The following is a 14,703-nucleotide window of genomic DNA, read 5'->3' as shown; positions in this document are numbered from 1 at the left end:
TGGGGACTGTGGGTCAGCGCAGACACAGCTGACTGCTGGCAGAGCCAGCCTGAGTCTTTGACATGGAGCTTCATTTGGGTGATGCTGCAAACAGCTGAAGGCATTCTGAAGCCTGTGGGGCAACCAGAGCTTCCTGCAGGAGGAACTGAGCCATGACTCTAAAGAACACAGCTGGGAAGGGGTGGGAACAGAGGTGCAGGGCCTCCTGCATTACAGGTTAAGGGATCCAAGGCAGAGGGAGTGGGAGGGTGATTCTCATCTCACTGGGAGTCAGGAGATGGAGGCCCTTGAAATGAGGGATGAGGGGGACAGGGCTAAGGGAGAGTAATGAGTTCCTGCTTGTCCACTGTGGTGTGCACTGTGGTGGGGGTGCAAGACAGAGGCTACTCATCCTAAGATAAGTCCTGGTATGTCAAGGTCCCAGTGGTTGAGCTCAAGATCTAAGAGCAGAAACAATGGGCATGGAGTGAGCAGCCAGGCTGCACAGGGGAGAGAAGTAAGGGCTGGGAGCAAACGGTTTGAAGCCTTTCCAGGAGGGTCAGGCCAGTGTTAGCCAAGGACGAAGAGGTGTCCTGCCAGGAAGCTGCTGGTGAACTCTATGGGACAGAGGGAGGAAGTGGTAACAGGAGCGTGGACGACTCTTCCAGAAGTTTCTGGAAGGAGAAAGACAAGCAGGCTGGGTTTGGATGTGATTGCCTGGGACACTCAGGTCTGTGTATTCCCGGCTCAAAGGAGCCTGTCTGCAGGGGGTCCAGGCACACTAAGGACTTATTGTGTCTTCAGGAACAGGGTTGGGGAGTGCCTGAGGAGGCGCTCTTTCCATACGGGTAACTGTGGGACATAGAAGCCTATGAGGGATTATAGGGGCATCCTGTCCAAAGTGCTGCCCACCTCCCAGCCCCCATCTGCCTTTGGGTCTGTAGAGCAGCACCCAGCAGGCTGGGAGAGGATCAGGAGTCTCCCGGAGCAGGCACAGGTCAGGAGTGGAGCCTGGGATTGTGTGAGGCTGGCCTGCTCAGTGCTTGAGGGATTGCCTCATGGATGTTTCAGACTAGAAGGTCCTGGAGGGTCAGAATGCTGATTTGCCTGTTTGCAAAGAGACCACGCCCAGACCCAGCCCTGATCCCAGGTCTCAATTACTGGGAAGTTCTTCCTTTGAGTCTAGCCTGTGTCTTTCCTGCTGTGGGTTCCCTCCTGGTGAACTTGTTCAACCCTGACCAAACCTATCATCCGAGCGAGCGCTTTGAGCGGTGGCCAATGTTTTTACAACTTGTTTTCATGGAGTTGGTTTGAAGTCTCCCTGCATTCCCAGAATGTCAGACCCGCCCTGGTTCACAAGGATTGACCAAAAAAACAGGGTCAGAGCCAGCTAGGAGTCTGAGGACTGAGTCATTTTCCCGGGACCGTCCACAGATGATGGAAGCAGTAGGCAGAAAGGAGCAGAGGGGACAAGGCCAGGGCTTTCATTTGGGAAGAGCTCAGATCGAGTTTGTGTTTTATTGCCTGGTTGATGGGGGTCTCTGTGCTTTCAGTTCCCCCACACCGGCAATGGCACGGACCTCTGGGTGTCTGAGGTCACATGGCCCAGTTGCAGGAGCTGTGTGAGAATGGTTTTCAGGAATTAAACTGCTAAGGAAGAGAGGTGAGAGGTGACCTTAGCCAGCCCCGTGCACGGGCTCCGGCTCAGTCCAGCGGGCGATTGGGAGACAGTGACAGCTGTGCCCCAGTGATCACACTCCAGGGGCAAAGAATATTGTTGGTAGAGGGCTGTCTGTGTTGGAGGATGGGGGTGCCCTGGGGTCCAGGAATTCTAGCAGTCCCAGGGAATTTGGGACCCCAAAGTCAGGTGCTTGCCATCTGGAGGATGACTTGGTTCAGTGTGTCCTCTGAAAGTAAAGGGTTCCTGGAAGGTGGTGGAGCCTGGCAGTGGCTTGAGATTTGACAGGATTAGGAGATAAGGCCTAAGGAGCGCTGACTGCCCAGAACCCCGCTCCATGAGTGACAGGTTGTAGGCAGGGTGCAGGAAGAAATCCCAGGGATCACACAGTCAGCAGAGACATCGCCACACCTGGTGCTCCTCCAGCCTGGGTCTCCTTGAACACAGCTTCTAGGTGCCCCTGTGCCCCCAGAGGACTGGCAACAGGGAGTCTGCCACTTGCCAGGCTGTGGCACTTCCTTCCGGCCCAGAGGGCATCTGTGAACTGAAGGACGCTGGCCTAGGTCAGGGTCATGGAGGGAGGATCTTGACTGGTCCATCTTCCATTGCACTTGGCTTTTCCTCCCTGGGGAATTCACTGCTCAGTCCTACCACGCTGTTCTGACCCAGCTGAGTCTGACTACCTCTGGTTGGTCTCAACGGTGTCCACCCTGCCTATCCTATCCTCTGACATCACAGGCGATTTCGCCACAGTTTTGCCTCCTGACTCAGGTCTCTGGGAGTCTAGTCCTGAAGACTTGGGCTTGGGTTCTGGTCCAGTCAGATTCTATTACCTGCTGTGTGACCTTGACCAAATTCTTTTCCTTCTCTGAACTTAAGTGCCTCAGGTTCCTAACCAGACTTGGACAGATGTTCCTCTAAAGTTTGCTGATTTTAGTATGGTACCCAGTAAATCACTGTTGGTCACGGTGATGCCCAGAGACATGAGGTGACTGGCCTGTGATCACACAGCAGAAGGATAGAGGTGGGAGGGTCAAGGCTTACTTCTAGCTCTATGGCCAGTTCACTGCGCTTCCTCAGCTCTGCTCTGGCCCAGTCTGGGAAGTAAGGACAGATGGAACCATGTGCACCTCGCTCTCACCCTCCCCAACACACACGCACACACTCTGTCCTTGTCAACTTGTCTCACGGGTATTGCAAAAGACCTGCTCTGTAGGAGACTTTATGATCATCTGGGTCTGGTCCTGCTGTCTGTCACCCTACCACTGAACTTCACGTTCATTTTGAGGCAAAGCTGAGACCTGCCCTGAATCTTGGAAAACCCTCAGGCCCCAAGGGGATCAAGGTTAGACTTAGGGTGGTGGTCTAGACTCCTAGAAACAGTGCGAGGAGCTGAGCTGGGGCAGTGCGGTGCGGCCAGAACAAGTCTACTGATTCCTGCACGGACTCTGCCCTGTGCTAGGGACTGGGGGACAGCTTTGACACCCCCACCCCCGCGCCGCAAGAAGACGTCTCCCTCCCTGCCCTCAGCCCACCACCTTCACACAAAATCCATCTCCATTATAATCACAGCTCCTCCAGTCCGTGCTCTCGGTCCACGGGGCACCCAAGAAAGCTCTGGAAATGGGTGGTGGGCCTCTCAGGCGTGGGAGTCAGAGTACAAATCCAAGTGACCTCGCCTGTTCCAAGATCTCCTGCTGCCAGTAGGATTCCTTTTGCAGCAGAGCGAAACGGTGTGTGCTGGTGTCAGCTCGGCCTTTCCACCATGGCAAGCCTGTCTTCCTTGTAGGAACGGAACTGTCTACACATGTAAAGAGGCAGTTTTATGACTTAAAATATTGAGTGTCGTATTCCTTTATTTTCCGTGTGTGTGTGTGTGTGTGTGTGTGTGTGTGTGTGTAGGTTGGGGGACAACCTTGGGGCTCACCCCTCACCTTCCATCTTGCTTGAGACACAGTCTCTTTGTTGTTGGGTGTTGTATACACCAGCTTCGGCCTGTGAGCCTATCTCACCGCAGGAGTCTTGTGATTAAACATAAAGCGGTGCCTGGCTTTATGCAGGTTCTGAGGATTCAAACTCAGGTCCTTGCAATTGCCCAGCAAGCGCTTTACCCCCTGAGCCATCTCTCTGCCAGTGAGAGTGTTTACACGTCGCTAACGCCTCTGTGTGTTGGGCGTTTTGTTGAGGGCCTAGTGAGAATTACATTTCATTTTCATTTGTTTCATAAAACATATTAGTCTTCACTTCAGCAAGATCTTCATAATATTTGTGTTCTGTTGGCAGCAATGATCTAAAGAATTAAAAACAAGATGCAATTATCTCGCAAAGGGCGCGGGGGTTTGAGCCCTGGGGGTGTGGCTCAGGGGCACAGCGCTGGCCCAGCGTGGGTGCAAAGGCTTTGTCTCTGCCCTCAGGGCCACATTCCTGTGCACATTGTGTAAAGTTTGAATTTATTTCTGTCATAAATGTAAACTAGAGTAAATGCAAATACAAGAAAATTTATTCTATCCTTGCAGACGTTATCTTTATAAATTTATTCAAATTAAACAATATATATCCCAATTAGTATTAGTTTTTAAATTAAGATACTTAATCTGGCCAGGTCATGCAGGCTCAACGCCGTAAGAGACTGAAGCACCAAGATCACATGATCGATGAATGCCTGAGAGATCTAGCAAGTCCCTGCCTCAAAATATAAAGAAACAAATGATAAGGTACGGGGGTATGTCTCAGTGGGAGATTGCTTGCCTAGCAAGCGCAAGACTCTAGGTTTAATGTCTAACATCCTAGAAACTAATAAATAGACCAAGCATGGTGGTGCATACGTGTAACCCCTGGGACCCACATGTGGGAGACAGGAATTGACGCCCACAAGTGGTCCTCTGAGTGCTGCATTTACACTGTCACATGCACAAAAGAAAATAAATACACAAAATAAATAAGCATAGTTTTTAAAAGAGTGAGGATCTCATTTCCTGTTGCAGGAATTGTTAACTATTGTAAGGGGTTCCTTGGGTACCATTTGCGTTTCCTGTGAACCCCACTAATAAATGCAAAAGGAAGAACACACACACACACAAACACCCCAGCAACACGTATTCCTCTCAGCAGATGTCGGGCAGGCATCTGGACGGACACACCTTTTGTTCTTCAGGAACAGGAGACAGGTTTGCCCTGGGCCAGAGCGGTGTGTTGGTTAGGGCAGTAGAAGTTTGAGTGAAATCTTAACAGGTGTTGGTGTTCCAGCAACTTCCTTTAGGCCATCAGCGTCTCCCCCTGCTTCGATCCTGCAGGAGGTTTCAGATTGAAGAGCCACTTCCTGTTTGGGGCCCAGACCTTCCTTCTAGTGACTCACTGACTCTTGCTGTCCCTTGCTGCCCCTTGCTGCGAAGTCAAGGTGGGGCTGGTGGTCCCAGGCCTGGACAGGTCACCCTTAGCCTGGACCCTCACTGGGTGACCAGAGACTAAGCTAACAACTCAGCCAGAGACAGGAAATGAAACCTCTTGGTTCACTTCAGGTGTGAGACTATTTGTTGTATCTTGGCTTGCCTGGTGGGCACAGGAACCAGTGGGAAGAGAAGAGATGGGGGTAGCCTCTGCATCTTCTTTTCTGGTAGCCGCTAACCGAGGTGAGGTACCTCAGTGTGGGTCTGTCACACTTCCTCTTCCCTGTAGAACCGAGAGGCATGGTGGAAAGAGCTCCAGGCTGGGGCATGGACTTGGATCTCTAATAACAACTTTTGGGGACCGCATGGGTTCCCTGCGCCATCTCTGTGCCTCCATACCAAGTGTGGCCAATGTCTCCTGCCAACAGTGATGTTTGTGCAGCTCTGTATTGCAAAGTTTGTTTCAAAAGATCATGGGTTGTGGGGCTGGGGCTCAGTTAGTAGAGTGCTCATCTAGCACGCATGACGTCCTGGGTTCGACCCCCTGTACCACATAAACCGTGAGTGGTGGCACCCATCTGTCACCCGAGCACTGGGTGGTACCCATCTGTCACCCAAGCACTGGGTGGCACACCTCTGTCACCCAAACACTGGGTGGCACACCTCTGTCACACCAGCACTGGGTGGCACACATCTGTCACCCTAACACTGGGTGGCACACCCTGTCACCCGAACACTGGGTGGCACACCTCTGTCACACCAGCACTGGGTGGCACACATCTGTCATCTGAGCACTGGGTGGCACACCCTGTCACCCGAACACTGGGTGGCACACCTCTGTCACACCAGCACAGGTGGCACACCTCTGTCACCCCAGAACTGGGTGACACACCTCTGTCGCCCCAGCACTGGGGAGATGGAGGAGGATCAGAAGCGCAAGGTCGTCTTGAGCTACACAGGGAGCTTGAGGTCAGTCTGGGTTTTGTGAGACCATGTCTACAAACAGTAAAACAGAGTGGAACAAAAACAGTGCTAAGGGCTCTCGGCAGATGGCTCAGGGGGTACAGTGATTGCGTGTACAGACGTGAGGCTCCAGCGTGGATCCCCGTGTGAACCTATGGGCACGGATGCCTGCCTGTGATTCTAAGGCTTAGAAAGCAGAGATGGTGGATGCCTGGAGCAAGCTAGTCATTCAGGCTGGCCATATCAGCAAGTTCCAAGAGACTGTGCCTTAGTGAATGAGGTCGGGGACAGCGGTATCAACCTTAGGCCTCCATATGCACACATGTGCACATACGCCTGCACACGTGTGTGCCCACATACATGAACACCCATAAACACACATATTCTACATGTACCCATTTACATGAGAAAAAAATTTAAAACTACACAATGAAAAAAGAATATGAAAAGAAAATGAAAAGGATATCTGGGTGATTCTTCGCGATAATCCTAACCCCTCGAGAGACTGAGGCAGAAAGATTGCTTCAAGTATGAGAACAGTCTGGGCTTTGGAGTTTAAAATTAAATCTTGACTCAGTAGAGTAAAAAAGAGGTTGCGGGGAGGTTTGGTGTTTAATTTAAACTCTGCCATTTTGCTGGATGTGCTCATTTCCTAGGGACCTCTGCTTTATTTTTTTTAGAGATTTTTATTTTTAACGTGTGTGTGTGTGAGAGAGAGACAGAGAGAGAGACAGAGAGAGAGAGAAGGTAGAAGATAATTTGTGAGAATCAGCTCTCTCCTTTTACTTGGCGATAGGTGCCTTTACCCACCCAGCTGTCTTTCCAGACCCCTAGAGCCTCAGTGTCCAATCTAGTAAGACTCACGTGGGTACTTTACACGCGTTGGCTGATTTCTCTCTCTCTCTCTCTCTCTCTCTCTCTCTCTCTCTCTCTCTCTCTCTCTCTCACACACACACACACACACACACACACACATACACACACAGGCTGGTGAGCATCATCATTATGGCTTTATTCAGAAGCAGATTAAGTAAGAGAGTCAAGATCACAGTACACAAGCCGAGATTCCACGCTGGGCAGCTTACCCCAATGCTGTATTCTCCTTGAGGTCCTTGTGACTCGGGCCCCGTGATCCTTGGTTCGTTGGCGTGGGAATGCAGAGCCCCAGACCCAAACCAGAGACACTGAAGCCAACTGCAGCTCACAAGATTGATTCCAGGATAGTTCCTGGTACTCTCAAGTCTGAGTTGCCCTGCTCTATTATTATTCCTCTATCTCAAGCCTGAGGATCCATGAGTTTGTCTTCATTTGTGTGTGTGTGGGGGGGCTTGGACCCAGGGTATTGTGTGTTATATCTCCAGCCTTCTTTTAACTTTTAAAATATTTGAGACATCTCACTAAGTTGTCCAGGCTGGCCTTGAGTCACTCTGTAAGCCCACAAGGCCTTGACCTTTTTTTACCCTCTGCCTTGGTCTCCTGACTCCTTTACAGGCCTGCACTAGCAGGTCTGTGTCAATAAGTTTGCTTTGTAAACTATAGAGTCTATCACATCCCAAGGATTGTGAGGAAGCTCAGAAGAGCTACAGAGGCAGAGCTGGGGCTGGCGGGCGGGGATGGGGCGGAGGGTAGTGGAGGGAGGGTGGATGTTCCCAGGTCTGTTGAAGCTGCTTCTGGGCCCAACTCTGTCTGCCCACACTGAAGCTGGTTGGCTGTGTGTGTTTCGTGCTGGCTCCAAGATCTGACTGGGCTGGGGAGAGCTGTCAAATTGACAGAGGCTCAAGCCTGAGCTAGTGCTGCCCTGTGTGATATAGCAGGCCCTGGCCCTACCAGGCTTGGTGTCCCTGAATAGACAAGGTGACGATGTCCTCTGAAGTATGAAGTGCTGATTCAAGGCCCCTTCCTCTACCCCTCTCTTCCACAGCCCAGTCTCCTATGTCTCTTTATAGCTCCTGGGGGGTGGGGGGGAACACTGTCCTCCTGGCTGTAGGAGCTGGTGGGGAAGGCAATGCATGAGTCAGAATACAGGCACATAATTGTGGTGCCCAGATCCACCTCCTGCCCACCGGCCCTCCCCTTCTTCTCCTGGCTTCCTTGGAAGAACAGCTGGTCTCACAGCTCCTGGAGGAAGCAGGTTCCCTGGCAGCAGAAAGGTCTCTGCCCCAGGATGGCCGTACCTGGGGCCTGTTCTCATGGGCCCTGGCTAGGGGCATGGGTGTTCACGGAGCAGATTCTCTGGGTTTGTCCTGCAGGAATGGCAATGGACTGTGTGTCCTAGGATCTGTCACCAGCTTCTTAGCTTCTTCCTTAGGGACTGGGGGCTTCCTGGGGGCTACCCATTAGTGGGCCCACCCCCGGCACAGGGTGGGCAGCTTCAGGGTGGGAAGCACCTGACTCATTGAAGCCTGGTGTAGATGGAAGATGCTGAGCGGGAGACGAAGGCTCTGAGCAAGTTTGTCCCCTTGTCTCCTCAGCTCTGATTGAAGTGACATCACCATCTTTGTGAACAGGACACCCCTGGAGCACAGCCAACAGTCACTGGACCTTCTTCCAGGTAAAGAAAGAGGAAAGGAAGTGGGGAGGGGGGAGGAAGTAGAAACAGGCTGCAGAGAACAGCCCCCTGGTATCTGAAACAATGCCTGCTTCTCCCTCGGGAAAGAACTCCACAGTCTGCGAAGAAAATCAGGAGGAACAGGGACAATTGTCCCATCTATGGGGAAGGAAAGTGCAGCACCGAGAAGACGGGCCTCTGTCTGCACGCCAGGTCTCATCTGGTGTAGTAGCTCACCTAATCCTTGTAGCAGCCCATGAAGATGATGGTTTATAAGTCAGTTATAAATGTTATATATCAGGAAACCGAAGCATAGTGACAGGAAGTCCCTGGCCCAGTTAACTAAATAGGAAACCTGGGTTTTGAACATAAGCAATATAAGCTTGTCTCCAGCCCCTGTGTATTTCTCTTAGCTCATAGGAGTTATTTCTTTGAACTCCGCTTTGGGGCTTTTAATGGGCTCACAGCTTCAGGGAGGATTCATCTGAACAGAGAGCCTAGAGAAGGCTGTGTTTTCCGGTCAAAGGAATGAATGGCACATGGTGGGACTGAAGGCCTGTGCCACGGAACTGCCCCAAGCCCTGAGAGGGGTCTCAGCTCCCAAGACTTTCTTCCTCAGCTGTCAATCAAGGCTCTAATCACCAGAAAGAACGCAGGACCTTTGAACCAGGTGAAGACAGGTTTAGGCCTCATGTTCTGAGGCATGCCTAGGCAGAGAGACTGCTTCTCTTTGCAGAATGCTGTGAGGACTAGACAGACGGTAATGACCGGGGAGAGGATAGGGGTGGAGGTGGGGTCCTGTGCCAAGCCTCAGGTCACCTTCATCAGACCTGGGGTGGAAGCGTGCAAACCTGTATCAGAGCCTAAAGAAAAGAAGATTGTAGAAGTGTGCCTAATTGAGGCTTTTTTTAAAAGCAACTTAATTTTTTCCTATAAATTGGGAAACAACTAATTGTTATTCAAAGGCAGAATTCAGCATGGACTCTGGGGTTCTGTAGCTGTGTGGTAGAGACAGGACCTTGTGGTGTAGCCCCGGCTGGCCTTGAACTTCATCCTCCTGCCTCAGCTTCTGAGTGCAGAAATTATGGATGTGTGTCACCGTATCTGGTTTTAAAAGCCCTGTTTGGTTCTTTCTCCCCTTGCTTCGCACATTTAACCAGTCTTTCTCACTGGCAAATCTATGGGCATCCCCTTGGTGCCTAACCCAGTACGTGATACCCAGGTTTCCTGATACAGCCACTCCTTGTCAGGGAGAGGTCTGGGTTTGTGGTGTCTTGTGTCCCTATCACTGGGTACAAAGTGGCAAATACTTGGGGCTTCAGACAAGGCTGGGACAGGATTCTGGACAGAGTTGATGATACCCAGGTACTAAGCTCAGTGATGTCTCTCAAGGGCTTGGCTAGTTCGTGTGAGTCCTAAGAGCAGAGTCAGTGGCTTGGGGCCAGGATGACTCAGCCCAGGGTTTGCACAGGTCCCTGTGTTAATATGAATGGTAGTTGTGGGGGGGGGCAGGGTACAGGTGTTGAAGCTGTCAGCCTTTGGAGCCTGGTGTGGGAGGAAGAGGGGATGGAGGCTTGAGAGGCAGACTTGAAGGAAAAAGGAGAGGTATCCTTAGATGGGAGGGCTTGCTTCTCTCCATCCTGGGCCTGATTGGAGAAGCTGTTTGGATAAGAACTCTGCTGGTTTACGTAGGTAAATAAACCATCACTCCCCTTTCCTTTAAGGGACAAAAATGGGGCAGAGAGGGTTTGCAAGGCGTCAAGTCTCTGCCAGACCCAGCTTCCTTCTTCCCCATGCGACCTCATGCGAGTGGACCCCTTTCTTAGGGTCCTAGAGGGTATGAGAGAGAGCCTGCTGAGCCCTTTGGCTGAATAACTGGGCTGTTAGGCAGAGCCCTGGACATCCATCTCAGAATGAATCAGCCCCATGCTAGGCCCCCCGCTGGCCCTCTAGACTCAGCCAAGGGTCTTTGGGATCCTCACAGGTTCTAATTGTTCCAGGGAGAATCTGGCAGTGCTCGTGAGTAAGAGGAGCCATGACAGGGGCAGGAACTCCTCCCAGGACAGCCTTCCTGCAGTCCTGATGGCTTGGAGGGGCTGCCCAAGCTTCCAGAGAGGTAGGACTGTCATTGGAACCTGTCTAAGGAGCTGAGCAGAGCAGCTAGTTGCTGCACAGGGCTGTCTGCATGGAGGAGAGGCCAGAGAGAGTGTCCTGAGGATCTGTCTTTTGTGGCTTCCTAGTCCTGAAATCTTAGCAGCTTGCTCTAGAATTCTATAGTTATGGTCATCTTGAGGGAAATGATTTCTATTAAAGACATGTATTTTTTCATTCATTTATCTTAAGGCGAGGGTCTTGCTTTGCAGTAAAGGCTAGCTTTGAACTCATGTTCCTCCTATCCCAGCCTACTGAGTGCTAGGGATATGCTCAGCTGAGTGAGCCGATGTTGACATTGGCTTGGGGCATATGGGGCCTGAAGTGTATGGTTTTGTGAAGCAAAGCTCTGCTCCCTGGTAGGACTAGCCAGTCTTTTGTTGACACAGGATCTTCCTTGGTAACCCTGGCAGGCCTGGAACTTGCTATGTAGACCAGGTTAACTACGAACTCACAGAGATCTACCTGTCTCTTTGTTGGCCTCCCAAGTGCTGGGATTAAAGGCATGTGCCACTGTGCCTGGCAAGGCTGGCCATTTGAGGTGACTCTTCAGTCCTGGGCTTGTAGTTTTGGCTTAGGACTGTGGTTTTCAACCTTCCTAATGCTGCAACCCAACTGTAGTTTTTCATGTTGTGGTGACCCCCAACCATAAACTTATTTTTGTTGCTACTTCATAACTGTGATTTTGCTACTGTTATGATTGTAGTGTAAATATTATCAGAGACAGAGGTTTGGCAAAGGGGTCTCGACCCACTGGTTGAGAACCAGTGACCTGGATGGAGGAGGTCCCTATGGTTTTTGGGTCCCAAGAGAACCCAAGGCTTCTAGGCAGATACTTGAACCTATCAAAACCATGAATGTACCCCAAACATGCAGGCTTATTGCCCAAGCCCCTGTCCGAGGGAGAAGGCACTGCAGACACATGAGCCTCCACCCACTGCCAAGGCAAGGCTCGGAATCTGTCATTCTCAGTGTCTGAGGCCCTGGGCAGCTTCCTGCTCCTCTCATTGATGAAGTCTGTGAAATGAGGATCTTGGTAATTACCTGGGAAGTCAATGTGACACCCCACTAGGATGACATGTGCGTAACCTCTTTGTAAACTGTAAAGCACTGTGCCTGCATTTGTGATGGAGGTTGCCTTTGCTTCATCGAGGTCATCTCCTTGAGGGAAAGGAAGGGCTGGCTGTACTGCTTCCAGATGAATCTCCCACTTAGTCACACCTGACCCCAGAAGAAGCTTCTAAAATATCAGTGACAGAGCTCAAAGCCTGAGGGCAGGACAGGCTGAGGTAGGAGAAAGCTGACCTTATCCAGAACAGGGCAGGAGAGAACGCCCTAGGAGCTGGGAAAACTGAATCACCTAGGGGAGCACACTCTGAGAAGACCAGGCCTTCCTTGGCCTGGGGGCCGCACAACTACAGGAAGATCTGAGCTTCCTTGGGCTCCAGCTCTTTCCCAGAAGAGCCAGCAGTCTCCTGCGACAGAAGAGTTGGGTAAACAAGAGGGCCTGGCATTACCATGCAGAAGATTCATAATGGCCCTAATTATGGCATGATTAATTCTTTGAGGGCTCTGGCTCGAAGCCCTCCCCCACTGAGTTACTCTTTCCCCAAACAGAGAGCAGGTGTGGTGGGGTGGGGCCTACTTGGGAGGCCTCCTTGTGCTTCCTTCTGCCAGCCGGTCTTTTGGTCTCTTCTACCTACACTGTCCAGGGACTTAGATTTCCTGCCTGCCCTAGGTCTAGCCTCTTCACTATTGATTCACCAAACCTAGGGCTTTCTCTAAGATCCAAAGAGGTGATGCACATTACCCAAGAACGCAAGTAAGATGTGACAGCCTACTGCTGTCTATGCAAGTCATCTGAAGAAGCCTTGGGAACCTATGGCCTCTGAGAGGCTCCGCCGACCCGGCCAAGAGCAGGGCAGGTAGGGATTGGCTAACCTTGTGCTTCTCTGGTTGGGCTTTCCACAAGCCCGTGGGAGTGAGAACTTCCAGGGTCAGGTGATTCTTCATGGTTGCCCAAGGAGCAGAGGGCCTCCTCTGCCATCATCAGGACTGTGGGATATCCTGCCCGCCCTGAGCAGCCACCTCTCTGCTTTGCCCTGGGAATGAAGACAGAGCTGGTGGCGGAAGGGTGTTAGGAGTTGAGTGTTGAAGAAGTCCCCAGAGAGTGTCTGAGAAAGGACAGAGATGTGGTCACCCAGAAAACGGAGGTGGCCTGTTGTGGCCGAGCTTAAGCTCAGACCACCATTGCTGGACTTGGCTGGGGTTGAGCCCCAGTGGGTGCAGCCAAGGAGAAGATATTTCCCAGTGTGTCCTTCCTTCCATGGGGCCTGGCAGACCACGGAGAAGGCAAGGCCCCCACACCCAGTCCTGGCACCCTCAGGGGTTTCCGCTTTCAGTTCCTGGCCTGGGTGTCCCTGAGGCCAACTCAAACACAGTGCTCTGCCCTGGGAAGCATAGGCTGCTGGCTCTTGCGGTGATGGAGAAAATAGACAGGACCAGACTGAGGACTGGCCCACCCTGGGGGCTGCCGCAGAGGTAGCCTGGACATTATTTAGCATCCCTGAGACGGTGTGATCACTCGGTGTGTGTGTGTGTGTGTGTGCATGCATGTTTGTGTGTGTGTGTAATAGACTTTTAAATATCCACTTTAGCCTTTACAGAAGTTGATTGAAGCTCTCAGCAGGATTTAAACTGTAATGCGCTGTAGGAATGGCAGGATAACACAGGTAGAGCGTCATTGCTGCCAGTCTCAGCAACTGCTGTCCATTACACTGTCACTCGCCTGATGCATGGGATGGTTTGGCTCCGTGGGCGTGAGGACTAGTAGGTATTGGGGGGGGTCATCCTGAGCATAGGAGGCCTGGTAGGTCTTACGGTTGGCACCACAGAGATTGTTCCTGCTAGGTGGTGATGTAAGAACTTTCTGGGTGCCGTGTTTAGTGCTTCTCAAGAGAATATTTTACATTCTCTGTCACTGCGGTACCTTTGGGACAATTGATGGATGAGTGTCAATGCCTTGTTATTGACTAGAGTGGGGGCTTGCATGGCCGGAGCTCTGGGGTGTGACAACTGGTACATTACTGGGCCGTACGGAATAGTGAGGCTGCCCTGACTTCTGTGTTCCACCTGGTTCTCCCTCCCCCTGAGCCCCAGGCAAGCACTGAACTTTTTTGTTGTCTCTATTTTTGCCTGTTCTAGAATCTCTAAAAGAGGCCTGCTGTCATCTACCACTATGCTTCCAAGTTTTTCCCCTTGTCTTTCTGTGGCTTGCTGGTTCTTTCTTGGACACAAAGTGTCCCTGTGCAGTTCCCTGGTGCTGGGATTATAGGCCTCTGCCGCCACTCCCAGGCTGCTAGTTTCTTTTTCTTGTTAAATACTGTTCTATGTATGATGCGCCATAGTTTACCCATGTCTCTCAGGTACAGTTTGTAGACGCGGTCTCCACTTGGTAGGGTTGTTTTCTGGAGGGTCCTTGGGCAGCACTGGAGATCTGGGGCCACAGTGTCACCCTTGTCCTAGTAAAGGGTTTGGGCTGCAAACCACAGAAGTGATTCCGGTGAGTCTGAGCACAAGAGCCCCTTGAAGGGGGCAGGACAGTTCTCAGAACTGGAGTGCCTCAGAGATCCCAGCCTGACAGGAATGGAGGGACCCAGTAAGAGCCCTGTTCCTTCTGTTACAGTGACCCTTTCAGAGATGGACAAATAAAAAGCAAACAGTTTTATTATATAAGATACAATGTGTCTATTTCATTGTTATTGGATTGTTCATTCTACTGTTTGAGACAAGATCTCATCTTGAATCTCTGGCGGGCCTAGAATTTGATATGTAGACCAGGATAGCCTGGAACTCAACAGAGATTTACCTGCCTTGGGCTCCCAAGTGTTGGGGTTAAAAATATGCGCTAAGAATGCCCAGCCTTGTTTTATTATTGGAAATCTGTAGACCAGGGTAGCCTTCCTGCCTCATTCTCCTGAGTGATGTAGTTACAGGCA

General features: G+C 51.4%; 1 protein-coding gene across 4 annotated transcripts in view; it reads left to right on the top strand.

Annotated features, from left to right (window-relative positions):
* Nucleotides 1–14,703, top strand: part of Gdpd5 (glycerophosphodiester phosphodiesterase domain containing 5) — an 80,196-nt gene that overhangs the window by 17,779 nt on the left and 47,714 nt on the right. For 2 of the 4 annotated variants that reach the window (XM_057756384.1, XM_057756380.1), the window contains exon 2: nt 8,478–8,557. The exons of 1 other annotated variant lie outside the window; for it this stretch is intronic. The gene's annotated coding sequence lies outside the window, so the exon portion shown is untranslated. Of the gene's footprint in view, nt 1–4,308; nt 4,372–8,477; nt 8,558–14,703 lie in introns of those variants that run through there. One more of the 4 variants, XM_057756381.1, reaches the window with a different exon arrangement.

Source organism: Chionomys nivalis, chromosome 23 (genome assembly GCF_950005125.1).
Source record: "Chionomys nivalis chromosome 23, mChiNiv1.1, whole genome shotgun sequence".
Taxonomy (NCBI): domain Eukaryota; kingdom Metazoa; phylum Chordata; class Mammalia; order Rodentia; family Cricetidae; genus Chionomys; species Chionomys nivalis.
The sequence above is the reverse complement of the archived record's forward strand: the minus strand, read 5'-3'. Positions and strand labels throughout refer to the sequence as shown.